This window comes from Pelobates fuscus, chromosome 2, assembly GCF_036172605.1.
Source record: "Pelobates fuscus isolate aPelFus1 chromosome 2, aPelFus1.pri, whole genome shotgun sequence".
Lineage (NCBI taxonomy): Eukaryota > Metazoa > Chordata > Amphibia > Anura > Pelobatidae > Pelobates > Pelobates fuscus.
Genome location: NC_086318.1, coordinates 9,666,304 through 9,683,106, shown reverse-complemented (window position 1 = coordinate 9,683,106; position 16,803 = coordinate 9,666,304). Strand labels below are relative to the sequence as shown.

Genomic DNA, 16,803 nt, shown 5'->3' with positions numbered 1-16,803 from the left:
GGGGCGGCTTTTTTTGCCGCCCCCTAGAAAATGCCGCCCAAGGCAAATGCCTTGTTTGCCTCGCGGCTAATACGCCCCTGCTGTAAGGACAGCACCCCAAAAAGCCCTTTTTAGGGCTGGAACATCAGGCTGCTTTTTTTTCCCTGTGTAATGTAATTGCAGGTGCCTGCCTGCCAGCTTCTGTGTGAGGTTCACATTGGATACTGTGCCCACTTGCCCAGTGCCACCACTCATATCTGTTTTTACAATAGGTTAAGCTTTAGATTTAAAAGAAATAATTTGTTTTCACTGTAATAGAAGAGCAGTTGCCTGCCTGCCAGCTTTTGTGTGAGGTTCACATTGGTTACTGTGCCCACTTGCCCAGTGCCACCACTCATATCTGTTTTTACAGTAGCTTAAGCTTTAGATTTAAAAGAAATAATTTTTTTTCACTGTAATAGAAGAGCAGTTAGTTGTCTGCAAGCGTCTGGGTGTCAGGCCTACTTCAGCGTGTGCTCTGCAGACCTGTGCCAGCGTGCTTTGACAGTTGCCAATCATATCTGGTGTCTCTTTAGCGTGCTTTTACAAAGAAAAAAGGTTTCCAGTGTAAGCTAATAGCAGCCAGTCAGTGTCCTTCAAGCGGCTCTGTCAGGCCTTCCTTCAGCGTGTGCCCTGCACAACCCTGCCAGCGTACTTTGACAGTTGCCACTCATATCTGGTGTCTCTATAGCGTGCTTTTACAAAGAAAAAAGGTTTCCAGTGTAAGCTAATAGCAGCCAGTCAGTGTCCTTCAAGCGGCTCTGTCAGGCCTTCCTTCAGCGTGTGCCCTGCACAACACTGCCAGCGTGCTTTGACAGTTGCCAATCATATCTGGTGTCTCTTTAGCGTGCTTTTACAAAGAAAAAAGGTTTCCAGTGTAAGCTAATAGCAGCCAGTCAGTGTCCTTCAAGCGGCTCTGTCAGGCCTTCCTTCAGCGTGTGCCCTGCACAACCCTGCCAGCGTACTTTGACAGTTACCACTCATATCTGGTGTCTCTATAGCGTGCTTTTAAAACCAAAATTTTGTTTCCACTGTAATAGAAGAGCAGTTGCCTGCCTGCCAGCTTCTGTGTGAGGTTCACAGTGGATACTGTGCCCTCTTGCCGAGTGCCACCACTCATATCTGTTTTTACAATAGCTTAAGCTTTAGATTTAAAAGAAATAATTTTTTTTCACTGTAATAGAAGAGCAGTTAGTTGTCTGCAAGCGTCTGGGTGTCAGGCCTACTTCAGCGTGTGCTCTGCAAACCTGTGCCAGCGTGCTTTGACAGTATCCAATCATATCTGGTGTCTCTTTAGCGTGCTTTTACAAAGAATAAAGGTTTCCAGTGTAAGCTAATAGCAGCCAGTCAGTGTCCTTCAAGCGGCTCTGTCAGGCCTTCCTTCAGCGTGTGCCCTGCACAACACTGCCAGCGTGCTTTGACAGTTGCCAATCATATCTGGTGTCTCTTTAGCGTGCTTTTACAAAGAAAAAAGGTTTCCAGTGTAAGCTAATAGCAGCCAGTCAGTGTCCTTCAAGCGGCTCTGTCAGGCCTTCCTTCAGCGTGTGCCCTGCACAACCCTGCCAGCGTACTTTGACAGTTGCCACTCATATCTGGTGTCTCTATAGCGTGCTTTTAAAACCAAAATTTTGTTTCCACTGTAATAGAAGAGCAGTTGCCTGCCTGCCAGCTTCTGTGTGAGGTTCACAGTGGATACTGTGCCATATTGCCCAGTGCCACCACTCATATCTGTTTTTACAATAGCTTAAGCTTTAGATTTAAAAGAAATAATTTTTTTTTTCACTGTAATAGAAGAGCAGTTAGTTGTCTGCAAGCGTCTGGGTGTCAGGCCTACTTCAGCGTGTGCTCTGCAGACCTGTGCCAGCGTGCTTTGACAGTTGCCAATCATATCTGGTGTCTCTTTAGCGTGCTTTTACAAAGAAAAAAGGTTTCCAGTGTAAGCTAATAGCAGCCAGTCAGTGTCCTTCAAGCGGCTCTGTCAGGCCTTCCTTCAGCGTGTGCCCTGCACAACACTGCCAGCGTGCTTTGACAGTTGCCAATCATATCTGGTGTCTCTTTAGCGTGCTTTTACAAAGAAAAAAGGTTTCCAGTGTAAGCTAATAGCAGCCAGTCAGTGTCCTTCAAGCGGCTCTGTCAGGCCTTCCTTCAGCGTGTGCCCTGCACAACCCTGCCAGCGTACTTTGACAGTTGCCACTCATATCTGGTGTCTCTATAGCGTGCTTTTAAAACCAAAATTTTGTTTTTCACTGTTATAGATTGAATAGCAGTTACTTGTCTTCAAGCGGGTGTGTCAGGCCTACAGTGTGTGCTCTGCAGAACTGTTCAAGTGCACATTGCCAATCATATCTGGTGTCTCTATAGCGTGCTTTTACAAAGAAAAAAGGTTTCTAGTGTAAGCTAATAGCAGCCAGTCAGTGTCCTTCAAGCGGCTCTGTCAGGCCTTCCTTCAGCGTGTGCCCTGCACAACCCTGCCAGCGTACTTTGACAGTTGCCACTCATATCTGGTGTCTCTATAGCGTGCTTTTAAAACCAAAATTTTGTTTCCACTGTAATAGAATAGCAGTTGCCTGCCTGCCAGCTTCTGTGTGAGGTTCACAGTGGATACTGTGCCCTCTTGCCCAGTGCCACCACTCATATTTGTTTTTACAATAGCTTAAGCTTTAGATTTAAAAGAAATAATTTTTTCTCACTGTAATAGAAGAGCAGTTAGTTGTCTGCAAGCGTCTGGGTGTCAGGCCTACTTCAGCGTGTGCTCTGCAGACCTGTGCCAGCATGCTTTGACAGTTGCCAATCATATCTAGTGTCTCTTTAGCGTGCTTTTACAAAGAAAAAAGGTTTCCAGCGTAAGCTAATAGCAGCCAGTCAGTGTCCTTCAAGCGGCTCTGTCAGGCCTTCCTTCAGCGTGTGCCCTGCATAACACTGCCAGCGTGCTTTGACAGTTGCCAATCATATCTGGTGTCTCTTTAGCGTGCTTTTACAAAGAAAAAAGGTTTCCAGTGTAAGCTAATAGCAGCCAGTCAGTGTCCTTCAAGCGGCTCTGTCAGGCCTTCCTTCAGCGTGTGCCCTGCACAACCCTGCCAGCGTACTTTGACAGTTGCCAATCATATCTGGTGTCTCTATAGCGTGCTTTTAAAACCAAAATTTGTTTTTCACTGTTATAGATTGAATAGCAGTTACTTGTCTTCAAGCGGGTGTGTCAGGCCTACAGTGTGTGCTCTGCAGAACTGTTCAAGTGCACATTGCCAATCATGTCTGGTGTCTCTATAGCGTGCTTTTACAAAGAAAAAAGGTTTCTAGTGTAAGCTAATAGCAGCCAGTCAGTGTCCTTCAAGCGGCTCTGTCAGTCCTTCCTTCAGCGTGTGCTCTCCAGAACTGTTCCAGTGCACATTGCCAATCATATCTGGTTTCTCTATAGCGTGCTTTTGAAAACAAAATTTGTTTTTCACTGTTATAGATTGAATAGCAGTTACTTGTCTTCAAGCGGTTGTGTCAGGCCTACAGTGTGTGCTCTGCAGAACTGTTACAGTTCACATTGCCAATCATATCTGGTCTCACAGTAGCTTGCACGCATAGTACCACTAATCCCCAAAAAAATAACAGGTAGAGGCAGGCCACCCCGCAGGGGCCGTCGTGGTCGTGGTGCTGTGATTCCCTTTTGCCCTAGAATAATGCCCAGTTTTCAGAAGCCACGATTTCCGTCGAAGTGTTGAAGTCCAGAGAAGATAGAGTTCAGCGGTGTTCATGCCGTCACGTATCCGATTTGAGTTTGTGGCAAACCTAGCCACTGTTGAACTATAATATGGGAAGGTTGTCTGGAGGCTGTAATATGTGCCATGTATATTTGCTGTGTATGTGTTATGTTATGTTGATTCGCATGCTGGCAGCCGTAAGCTACCAGCATACAGGTACTTCGTTCGGCGAACAGCGGCGATCTAAGCCGTTCGCCGAACGAATAAGGGCCCCCCTGGTAGATCACACACTTATGGTCGTGTGGCACTTGTTAACCGATTGCAACAATGTTGCAATCGGTAATTATAGACTATTCTGGGTGGCCGTCGTTCGACTACCGACCATGCGGCGGTCGGCCATCTTGGATTTGTCTATTTGGCAGCGGTGTTTGGTTGTCGAGTGCCTGGAACTAAAAACGGCTACTCGATGATGCGAACACCGCTGCACTTCCAAGCCATTCGGGAGCCCGGTTTTCGGTAGAATCGTTCCCCTAGATATGTTCGACAGATTGAGGGGAACTTCTATGTGAAGCTATATTTGTGCGGCGTTCGGTCAATTCAGCTGGGATCAGAGCGGTATTCTCACGAAAGGTGCGCTCCGACCCCAGCTATCTACTGAACGTTCGGTCATCTCAAAGTACCGAATATTGTGGAAAATATGTATTTTAAAGTAAATTGTCAGTTCTGCTGCACGAGGGGATAATCCACTTAATCGTCCATTTTAGTGGGAGTATCCTTCTCGTGCAGCAATGCCTGTTGGGAAAAGAACAATGCATGTTGGGAGAAATCCCCTGAATTATCTGTAAGGAAACCCCTTGCATGGGGAACTGCTTAAATATGCCAGCTTGTGAATAAACTGAGTTAGTTGACTCCCAAACTGTGTTTCGTCCGGTTATTGGTAGGATTTGGGGACTTGCCTTACTTTTCAGCGCTGACTGTGGATTTACTCGTGGAACCAGCGGAGATCGTGGTCTTTAATACCTGCCCTCCGCTACAGAGTTCCATGAACTCGACGACCAAACACAGCTGAACGCGTTCGACTGAATTAAAATGGCCGCCGCCACGCATTTGTATGTCAAATGGCGGCCACTTCGACTACTTCGGCACTTCGGCTGTATCCGAAGTGCCATTCCAAAAGTTGCAGATCCTTTCCCACAGGAGTTAAAGGGGCAGAAAAAGTGTATTACAACCCCATAAGCCCAAATAGGGAGACATGAAATCCAGGGGCATAAAGGTCTTTCACAAGTGCCTTAAAAGCCAATAAGTCACAGGGGCCATAATCACAGGGCAAGAGGCTGGCAAGCAGTCCTCTCCAAAATGCCACAATATCACTATATTAATCTATAACGATATCGGTGTATTAATGTATAATATCATTATATAACGAGATTAATTTATAATATCACTATAGTAATTTATAACGATATCTTTTTGGCAGCGGGGCCCACAGGGAAACTGCTTTGGACCCCCGAAGAGTAATTGGATATTTCTTAACTCAGGACAAAATTTTGAAACTATTTAGCACGGGTGTTTTTTGGCGGTTGTAGATGCGTAACAGATTTTAGGGGAAAAAGTTAGAAAAAGTTTCTTTTTTTTCTTTTCATATTTTTTGAATGGTTTCAAAGTAAATTATATGATATGATAAAAATAATGGGATCTTTACAAAGACCATTTAATGGCGAGAAAAACAGTATATAATATGTGTGGGTACAGTAAATGAGTAAGAGGAAAATTACAGCTAAACACAAACGGTCTGAAAAACGGTCTGGTCACTAAGGGGTTAAATCTCATTCTATATGGTATTGCCACCTCTATCTCCTTCTATAAATGTAATGAGAAATTATAACCAGCATTCAGTGTATTATTCATTGTCTCAAACTCCTATTTAACATTATATGGAGAACTTTCCTTATGCTATGGTTTACAGACTGATTTACTGAGAATGAAACGTTTTACTCATTTAGAAATCTGACAAAGGAAATAAAATATTACTGGAACAGATTTTGTGTGCAATTGCAATAAAAGTGTCACTTCCCATACCGGGAGTCGAACCCGGGCCGCCTGGGTGAAAACCAGGAATCCTAACCGCTAGACCATATGGGAGGCTGTGCAGTTACGGCAGATACTGATCTTCTTTGTTGGACCATGTCACTACCGCACCTCACTTTCATTAACTCCACCTCCTTATACCCCATTCATAATATAAATGATAAATTATTTATATTAAACACCTCATATTACCCATCTAACCATCCCAATAAAAGCCAAGCACAATTAATAAATGTAATAAGCATTTTAATAAAACTAATCAATAATTGTAATAATAATAACATATTCCATGCATAAAATAATAACAACATAATATATCAAATAATAAACATTGTAATAATGCTAACACATCCCATTTATAAAATCATATGCGTTGGCCGGGAATCGAACCCGGGTCAACTGCTTGGAAGGCAGCTATGCTCACCACTATACCACCAACGCTGAGATAGGATCAGTGTAACAGAGACTATAGTGTACTCACAGAGCTGGGACCCAGGTTCAAACTTGACAGCATACACTGGGTTTAATTACTATTAACCATTCTATATTCTCAGTCATTATTACGCACATACAGTCAGATACGCACATAAAGTCAGATACACACAGTCAGATATGCACATAAAGTCAGATACGCACATAAAGTCAGATACACACAGTCAGATACACACACACAGTCAGATACACACACAGTCAGATACGCACATACAGTCAGATACGCACACACAGTCAGATACGCACACACAGTCAGATACGCACACAGTCAGATACGCACACACAGTCAGATACGCACACACAGTCAGATACACTCATACAGTCAGATACGCACAGATAGTCAGATACACACACACAGTCAGATACACTCATACAGTCAGATACGCACAGATAGTCAGATACACACACACAGTCAGATACACTCATACAGTCAGATACGCACAGATAGTCAGATACGCACAGATAGTCAGATACGCACACACACAGTCGGATATAGTTGTGTGTAGTGCCCCTTTTACTATCCTCCTTTTACATACCAATAATGCAACATGAGACATAGTTGCATTATATAGTGCTGTATAGTGCTGCTCTCTGTATAGTATAGGTCTGTGTATAACATCCTGGGACAGTCAGTGTGTCTTGTATAGTGCTGATCTCTGTATAGTATAGGTCTGTGTATAACATCCTGGGACAGTCAGTGTGTCTTGTATAGTGCTGATCTCTGTATAGTATAGGTCTGTGTATAACATCCTGGGACAGTCAGTGTGTCTTGTATAGTGCTGATCTCTGTCTGATACATTGGAGCATTCAGCGTTTCTGTAGTGTAGTGGTTATCACGTTCGCCTAACACGCGAAAGGTCCCCGGTTCGAGACCGGGCAGAAACATTTTTTTTTTTATGATGGTTTTGCAATTATTAAGAGAATGTTCCTTTTTCTGTTACACATGATCAGTGCATTCTTATTCGGTACCCTATTACAATTAATAAACGGTGGCTACTGACTTTTATATCTTCGGGAAGCAATACTAAACCTGCAATTTGATTCTGCTCAATTTGTTTCTATTTTTTCCTAATTAATAGGAAGTCTTAATCGCCCTATAATCTTCAACATAAATCTACCTAATAAAATCCTTTGATCAGTATTTTAGATATAGCTTTAATGCTGTAACACATGGGATATGGTTATACAAATATATTATATATTGATCAATACTTTTAATTTATCATATTTTATTTATTTTTTAAATTGCATTAACATATATATATATATATTTTTATAAATATAAGCATTTTATTTTGTCATGTTTTTACTGTTATAAAGAAGTCAATCCTGAAAGTGATAGTATATTGCTGCAGCTCTCGGTGACCAAGGACAGGTTGAGAAATGAAAAGTTATGACTTGTGAAGTGGAACACAATGCTGAAGATTTAACTGCATAGTTAGAAACACAAGGGACGAGAACTAAACCTAAATATGAGAGATCGCCAACGCTGGAAATGACGCCACGGACAAAGTTCTGAAAGTGACGTCACGATCAAAATGGAAGCTTGGAACACAGCCTGAGAACAGTGGGAGATGGCGCTTGAATCCCTGGGATTATCATGGACGGACTGTTGTGGATCAAACCAAGTGTTTGATTATCTGAATATCTGCTACTGTCCAAATTGTTTAAAATAGAAAGCGTGCACGTTTGTGTTTAGGGAAATTAGTGTGTGTTTGCTTACAGGGGATCTAGTGTGTGTGTAGGAGATTTAGTGTGTGTGTGTGTATATAGAGGATTCATAGTGTGTATAGGGATTCTAGTGTATGTATGTTTGTGTGCGTAGAGGATCCATAGTTATGTATGGGATCTACGGTGTGTGTATAAGGGATGTAGTATGTGTGTGTGGAGCCGTAAACAAGCAGAATGTTCGCTATTGGGCTGAACATAACCCTCGTAAACACTATGAATGACCGCTCCACTCTCCTCACGCAACTGTTTGTTGTGCAGTTGCTGACTTTGGTGTGATCGGTCCGTATTTTTTTGAGGAATGTGGTGCGACAGTAACTGTGACCTCCGTCTGGTTCGTTGAAATTTTGGCGACCTTTCTGCACCCCAAACTGGACAATGTGGAGACAGAACATGTGTGGTTTCAACAGGACGGGGCCACAGCTCACACAGCTTGGAGTGTTGAGGGACATGTTTGATGGGCGTTTGATCTCTTTAAGGGGAGAGTTGGGGTGGCCCGCACGGTCACCAGATTTAAGCCCATGTGACTTTTCCCTTTGGGATTAACTAAAGAAAAAGGTTTTCAATCATCGTCCTCGATCTCTTGAGGATTTGAAGGAAAGGATCAGACAGGAAGTAGACGCCATTCCACTTGAGATGACCCGGAGAGGGATGGAGCAATTCCAGGGACGTCTTCAGCAATGTATTGCCAACAATGTATTGCCAACGATACTCAGTCAGAGTACAGGAGCTCCGTCACAATAGGGTTATCTTTTATTGTAGACAGCCTGAGTTGTAGTGACTTGATGCTGTGTTTGAATACGTAAAGGAAAATATCCAATCCATAAATGAATGTATAATATACTGATTTTATCTTCCTACAAAAAGAAACAATGTTCTAACACCCTACTTTTACGTTTTCCCAGTCTTCTGTTTTTTGCCCTGATCCAATATTGATTGCTTTATTTTACATTTTGTATTGGAATATCACCATATGAAAAAAAGGGAAACGATTATAGTGCCTAGAACAGTGATGGCGAACCTATGGCACGCGTGCCACAGGTGGCACGCCGGGCCCTTTCTGTGGGCACGCGGCCACAGGTCCGCCATCACTGCAGAGTAGGCACCTGCCTGCCCGAAACGGCAGGCGCCTACTCTGCTTCCGGTTCGGGAGGCAGGGGAAGGATCTGTGATGCTGATCCCTGTCCTCCCGCGCGATGCTGTGTGGAGCGTTGCCGAGCGTTACCATGGCAACGCTCCACACAGCATCGCGCGGGAAGACAGAGGGTTCAGCATCACAGATCCCTCCCCTGCCTCCCGAACCGGAAGCACTGCCTGCCACCACCGGACCACCAGGGATGGCTGTGTGTCCCCCCCCCCCCCACTTCATTAAAGGTAAGAAGGAGGGAGGGGGGATACTGACACACAGCACCCCTACCCCCCCAGAAGTACCCTTACCCCCCCATCTCCCCAGCACCACCCCTAGCCCCCACAGCACCACCCCACCCCCCAGAAGTACCCTTACCCCCCACAGCACCCCCCCCAGAAGTACCCTTACCCCCCACAGCACCCCCCACCCCCCAGAAGTACCCTTACCCCCCACAGCACCCCCCCACCCCTCCAGAAGTACCCTTACCCCCCAGCACCACCCCTCCAGAAGTACCCTTACCCCCCAGCACCACCCCTCCAGAAGTACCCTTACCCCCCAGCACCACCCCTACCCCCACAGCACCCCCCCAGCAGCACCCTACCCCCCCAGAAGTACCCTTACCCCCCACAGCACCACCCCTATCTCCCCAGCACCACCCCTACCCCCCACAGCACCACCCCACCCCCCCAGCAGTACCCCTACCATCCCAGCAATACCCCTACCATCCCAGCAGTACCTCTCCTCCCACACAACAGTACCCCTACCCCCCCCTCAGCAGTACCCCTACCCCCCAGCAGTACCCCTACCCCCCAGCAGTACCCCTACCACCCCCAGCAGTACTCCTACCCCCCACACACAGTACCCCTACCCACACACAGCACCCCTACCCACACACAGCACCCCTATACCCCCCCAGCAGTACCCCTACCCACACACAGCACCCCTATACCCCCCAGCAGTACCCCTACCCCCCCACACAGTACCCCTACCCCCCCCACAGTACCCCTACCCCTCCACACAGTACCCCTACCCCTCCACACAGTACCCCTACCCCCCACACAGTACCCCTACCACCCCACACAGTACCCCTACCCCCCCCACACAGTACCCCTACCCCCCACACAGTACCCCTACCCCTCAGCAGTACCCCTACTTCCCAGCAGTACCCCTACCCCCCACACACAGCACCCCTACCCACACACAGCACCCCTACCCCCCCACAGCACCCCTACCCCCTACAGCACCCCTACCCCCCACACACAGTATCCCTAGCCCCCACAGCAGTACCCATACCCCGCCAGCAGTATCCCTACCCCCCAGCAGTACCCCTACCTCCCACACAGCACAGCACCCGTCTCACACACACATACAGCACCCCTACCCCACGCACAGCACCCGTCTCACACCCACACAGCACAGCACCCGTCTCACACACACATACAGCACCCCTACCCCACGCACAGCACCCCCTCACACACACACACACACACACAGCACCCCCCTCACACACACACACACAGCACCCCCCTCACACACACACACAGCACCCCCTCACACACACACACACAGCACCCCCCCCCACACACACACAGCACCCCCCCAAACACACACACAGCACCCCCCCCAAACACACACACACAGCACCCCCCCAAACACACACACACAGCACCCCCCCAAACACACACACACAGCACCCCCCCAAACACACACACACACAGCACCCCCCCCAAACACACACACAGCACCCCCCCAAACACACACACACAGCACCCCCCCAAACACACACAGCACCCCCCCCCACACTTACACAGCACTTACACACCACACAGCACCCCCCCAAACACACAGCACGCACAGCACCCGTCTCACACACACACACAGCACCCCCCTCACACACAACACCCCTCACACACACAACACCCCTCACACACACACTTACACAGCACCCCTCATACACTTACACAGCACCCCTCATACACACACACAGCACCCCTCACATACAACACCCCCCCCCACACACACACGCACCCCCCCCACACACACACGCACCCCCCCCCCCCACCACACGCAATTGCCGTGTTGGCACTTTAAGGAAAAAAAAAGTTGGCATGTATTGCGGTTTGGGCACTCGGGCTCAAAAAGGTTCCCCATCACTGGCCTAGAATGTCCCCTTTAAAAGGGGGGGGGAAACTGTTTCTGCCCGGTTTCGAACCGGGGACCTTTCGCGTGTGAGGCGAACGTGATAAACACTACACTACAGAAAGCTCCATGTATACCAATGTGTCTGAGGACAGACCTATCTGTATATATCTGTGTATTTCTAGATACAGACGCTACTCGCTGTAATACGATACAGTGTATCAATAGAAATGTTATTTCACAAATCAAAACATATCCCTTCGATAGCTCAGCTGGTAGAGCGGAGGACTGTAGAGAGAAACTCAGACATCCTTAGGTCGCTGGTTCAATTCCGGCTCGAAGGAAGTTTTTTATTTGACATCATAGAAAGTGTCCCTGATTTTATTACATTGTATATCATTTATATACACAAATATAAGAATAATATATATAACTTTCCACGTGTTCTGCACTCATTGCTCCAGGTCTTGTTAACCCTTTAAGGACAGAGCTTCAAAAGCTTGTCTTTCACTTAATGACAACAGCATTTTTTGCATTTTTTGCTGTTTGTGTTCAACTGCAATTTGCATTTTACTAATTTATTGCACCGACGCATATTATATACCGTTTTTTTAAAGGACAGAAAGGGATTTAATTTGATGTAACATATATATACATAAATGCTTATTTATTATAAAAAAATACAGAAAAATGCAAAAAAAAAGAAAAATTTTGATTTTTGTTTACAGTTTTTGCAATAATAATGTGTGCACAATTAGTGCAGGTTAAGGAAAGTAATTAAAAATAAATTCATTTAGTTGTTCTGATTTACAGAATATATAATGTGTCTGGGACAAGTTTTTTTTTGTAGTTACAGGTCACAAAGCACAAGGAGTAAAATAAACTTTTTTTTTTTTCTTCTTTTTTTTATTTGTCAATCTTTGTTTTATTGAGGGAAGTTTACAATGTTGACATTTTCACTCAATACGTTGTGATAAGGCAAAAACCATTTAACGTGAAATTGTACAATCATACAACATTTTCAGACCTCTTACTCCCCCCCCCCCCCCCCCGTGTGTGTGTCCAGTAGATGTGGGAGTCGTGTAACTTGTATATTGATGGCGTTTGGGAGTGGTACCTCAGGGTCGGGTGTTGATTGTGGTCCGTGTATATTCTGGTCTAGTCAGGAAGTGTCTCGGCTCAGGAGTATATTGCGCATGTGGGTCGTGTGTGTGTGAGCCAGTAGGGTCTACACAGGGGTAGGTACCTGCAGTGCTACTCGTACGATGGTGTCCCCTAACCTTGGGGGACTGCGGGGGGTGGGAGGGGTTGTGGGGTCTGCTCGATAGTCCGGCTTCTTTTGCGGCCGTATTGTGTCGTGACTGTCAGGGTAAGCGTGGCTATTGTGGGTTTGCGTCGTGTAGAGGCATGAGTAGGAGCGTTCTCTTAACAATTATAAAATTATAAAAAGGGGGACAATAGCAAAATAAACGGTTGCAGAAATGTGCTTGGCTGGTGGTTAGGTTGCGTTCGCTGCCCGTGAATTTTCTTTCCCTCCTGACGTGGAAGATTTCGCTCGGTTCGGGTCCCCTGGTCGGGTATCGGGGGAGGCGGTGGGTGCCTCTGAGTGTGGGTTTAGTCCCAGAGTTTGTAGGAACGCTGCCGCGTCAGTTGTAGTGGTGAGTCTCAGCTCCCTCCCGTCGGCTGTTTTGTCTGTGAGTGCTCGCGGTAGGGTCCACCGGTATTCGACTCGGTGTTCCCGTAGTCTGCTCGTGATCGAACCCAATGACCTCCTCCAGTGCAGGGTGTTCCTGGTGAGATCTTGAAAAAACTTTAGTTTAGAGTTTTCAAAGTCCAGGGGAGTTTTGCCCCGTACTGCTGCTAGGATGCGATTTCTATCCGCCACAGACTGGTAGCGTATAATTATGTCTCGGCTGGCATTGGAGGGGGCCTGTTGTGACATGTTTATCCTGTAGCAACCTTCCATCTGAATTTTCTTGGCTTGCGAATGTGGTAGGAGTGAGTCCATAAGCCGTCTGAGGTAGTGTGGCAGTTCTGCCTGATCTATGGTGTCTGGCACCCCTCTAAGTTTAATATTGGCACGTCGCTTGCGGTCCTCCGCTAAATCTACTCTCAGTGTCAGGGAAGTGTGTGAGTGCAGCAGGTTGTGCATTTGGTCTTTCACCTCTTGCACCTCTCGCTTGAGGTCTTGGACCTCAGTTTCAGTAGTCTGCGTGCGTGCATTAACTGCCTGTATCTCGGTGCGGACTGCGTCCAGGTCTGCTGCTGTCATTTGCCTGAGTTTCCGCAGGAGGTTGGCTATATCCTGCTTGGTGGCTGGAGCTTGTGGGTCTTGGTCTGCCATTACTCCAGGGGTGTCATGGCAGGTGACAGGTTGGGTGAGTCCCCCAGGGTAGTTGTACCTGGTCGGGGATCTGTTCTGTGCTCACCAGTTTCTGGCGTGGTCGCCATCTTGGATTTCGGGCGCTGCAGCATCTCCCCGATATCGTGGGATTCCTTGCTGGGACCCGGCTGTGATTTCTGGGTTTTGCGGCCCATGTCTGTTGTGGGCTTTGGGAGAAGCTACAGTGCCATACAGGAGACCTGTCCTTTTCAGTATTCACAGTCGAATTTTGAGAGACGGATTTAATGAGCCTATGCTTCCATTTGGGGTATTATAGTAGTTTGACTGTTAAAAAAAACCCACAAAGGCCTACCATTTGTAAAAGTAGACACTCCAGGGTATCTCACATGGTGCATATTGTGCATTAACATGCCCCATTCTTTCACCAATATATGCCAAAGTATGTGGTAAAAAATAATTTTGGGCATTTTTTACATATGGATTGCATTTTTGCTGGGCATTTTGTATATTTCATAAAAGCCACTAAGTTCAAACCCCCCAAATTATGCTCAGCTAAGTCTTCTGAGTAAAAGGACACCCCCATTGTATTTCTTTGGCACTATTTCGTGAAGTTACAGTGCCATACAGGAGACCTGTCCTTTTCAGTATTCACAGTAGAATTTTGAGAGACGGATTTAATGAGCCTATGCTTCCATTTGGGGTATTATAACAGTTTGACTGTTCAAAAAAACCCCACAAAAGCCTACCATTTGTAAAAGTAGACACTCCAGGGTATCTCAAAGTTGCATATTGTGCCCTAGCATGCCCCCATTTTTCCCCCAATATATGCCATATGGTAAAAAATAATTTTGGGCGGTTTTGCTGGGCATTTTGTATATTTCATATGTGCCACTAAGTTCAAAACCCCCAAATTATGCTCAGCTAAGTCTTCTGAGTAAAAAGACATCCCCAATGAATGTCTTTGGCACTATTTCGTGAAGGTACAGTGCCATATAGGAGACCAAGCCATGTCAGTTTTTACCGAACTTTGAATTTTGACGCTGGGCCTATGTGCAATTTCCAAGCATCCTCGCAGGTTTTAAATTCAAACTACCCAACAAAGGCCTACCATTTCTTAAAGTAGACACCCCAGGGTATTTCAAAAGGCATATTTTGAACCTTGGCGTGGGATCATTTTTCCGCTAGCTTGTACCAAGTGTAGTGGTAATAAGCATTTTTCTGCCTTTTTGACATACAAAGTGAGTTTGCACAGTATATTTTGCAAACCTTATGTGTACTACCACTGTATAATACTTCATATGTTGCTCAGCTATGTCTGCTGAGTACAAAAATACCCCCGTATGTACCTTTGCCAGGTATATGTGGACATTGGAGGGGCACATTTGGGACACAGCCATTCCATTTTTGTTTAAACTTTAAATTTTTACACTGTGCCCATGTCCCATTTTTGAGTATTTTACCAGGCTATATAATCCAAATACCCCATAAAGCCATACCATTTCTTAAAGAAGACATCCCAGGGTATTTCAAAAGGCATATTTTGAACCTTGGCGTGGGATCATTTTTCCGCTAGCTTGTACCAAGTGTAGTGGTAATAAGCATTTTTCTGCCTTTTTGACTTACAAAGTTAGTTTGCACAGTATATTTTGCAAACCTTATGTGTACTACCACTGTATAATACTTCATATGTTGCTCAGCTATGTCTGCTGAGTACAAAAATACCCCCGTATGTACCTTTGCCAGGTATATGTGGACATTGGAGGGGCACATTTGGGACACAGCCATTCCATTTTTGTTTAAACTTTAAATTTTTACACTGTGCCCATGTCCCATTTTTGAGTATTTTACCAGGCTATATAATCCAAATACCCCATAAAGCCATACCATTTCTTAAAGAAGACATCCCAGGGTATTTCAAAAGGCATATTTTGAACCTTAGCGTGGGATCATTTTTCCGCTAGCTTGTACCAAGTGTAGTGGTAATAAGCGTTTTTTCTGCCTTTTTGACACACAAAGTGAGTTTGCACAGTATATTTTGCAAACCTTATGTGTGCTACCACTGTATAATACTTTATATGTTGCTCAGCTATGTGGTCTGAGTACAGCAATACCCCCGTATGTACCTTTGCCAGGTATATGTGGATGTTGAAGGGGCACATTTGAGACGCAGCCATTCAGTTTTTTTCGAACTGATGTTTTACGCTGTGTCCATGTTCCAATTTGCAGTAGTTTAGATGGTTGGCTATTGAAACTTCCCCACAAACACATACTATTTATTAAAGAATACACCCTGGGGTAATTCAAAAGGCATATTTTGAACCTTGGCGTGGGATCATTTTTTCTCTAGTTTGTTCCAGGTGTAGTGGTAATGAGCGTTTTTAAATGTATTTTTTAACTTTTAAAAACTTTTTTTACTTTTTAAAACTATTTTTTAAACTTTTGTTTTGCTTATTAATTTTTTTAAAGTTTCCTAAACTTTCTTAAAACTTTTTTTTACAGATTTAAAATTTTTCTAAGCTTTTTTTTTTTACCGTTAACCCCTAACTAGCAGTAAGCAGCACTGACAGTAAATTCCCCATTTTCCCATAACTCCCACCCCTCCCCCCCCCAGCTAGAAAAAAATATTTAATTATACAATATTTAAATTAGTTAATTACAAAATTGAACCCCTGAGGGTTAAAAAATAAATAAAAGTTAATCGGCAGTGGTTAAAAAAAAATTAGATCACAGTATAATACTGTGATCTGTATTTTGATTACTGTAGGCAGTTATTGACTGGCAGGAAAGGGGTTAATTTTTATTTGGACATGGTAAAGGGTTTTATTTTTGTATTTTTTACCTAAACGTTATTAAAACTTTTTTTAAACTTAATTTTTTAACTTTTTAAAGATTATTTTAAAAAGTTTTTTTTACGTTAACCCCTAGTTAGCCTAACACTAAATCCCCCAATTCCCCACTAACTTCCACCCTCCCCAGCTAACTAAATGTATCATTTTAAAATATTTAAATTAATTAATAAAATAAATGTTACCCCTGAGGGTTAAAAAAAAATGTCAGATCATAGTAAAATGCAATCCCTGCCAATTGATCACTGTAGTCAGGTGCAGGGAGGCGGAAGATGAGTATACTGAGCACATGTGCTCGCTCTGACATTGCGGCGATCTGGGGTTAATTTT

General features: G+C 44.9%; 4 non-coding genes across 4 annotated transcripts; 2 read left to right on the top strand and 2 right to left on the bottom strand.

Annotated features, from left to right (window-relative positions):
* Positions 1–5,777: 5,777 nt before the first annotated feature.
* Positions 5,778–5,849, bottom strand: TRNAE-UUC (transfer RNA glutamic acid (anticodon UUC)). Its single transcript has one exon. It is a non-coding gene; the product is annotated as a tRNA-Glu (tRNA).
* A 315-nt stretch (positions 5,850–6,164) lies between these two features.
* TRNAG-UCC (transfer RNA glycine (anticodon UCC)) lies at positions 6,165–6,236 on the bottom strand. Its single transcript has one exon. It is a non-coding gene; the product is annotated as a tRNA-Gly (tRNA).
* Positions 6,237–7,099: 863 nt separating this feature from the next.
* On the top strand, positions 7,100–7,172 carry TRNAV-AAC (transfer RNA valine (anticodon AAC)). The gene has a single exon. It is a non-coding gene; the product is annotated as a tRNA-Val (tRNA).
* Positions 7,173–11,540: 4,368 nt separating this feature from the next.
* TRNAY-GUA (transfer RNA tyrosine (anticodon GUA)) lies at positions 11,541–11,627 on the top strand. Its single transcript is given in 2 exon segments — positions 11,541–11,577; positions 11,592–11,627. It is a non-coding gene; the product is annotated as a tRNA-Tyr (tRNA).
* Positions 11,628–16,803: the final 5,176 nt, after the last annotated feature.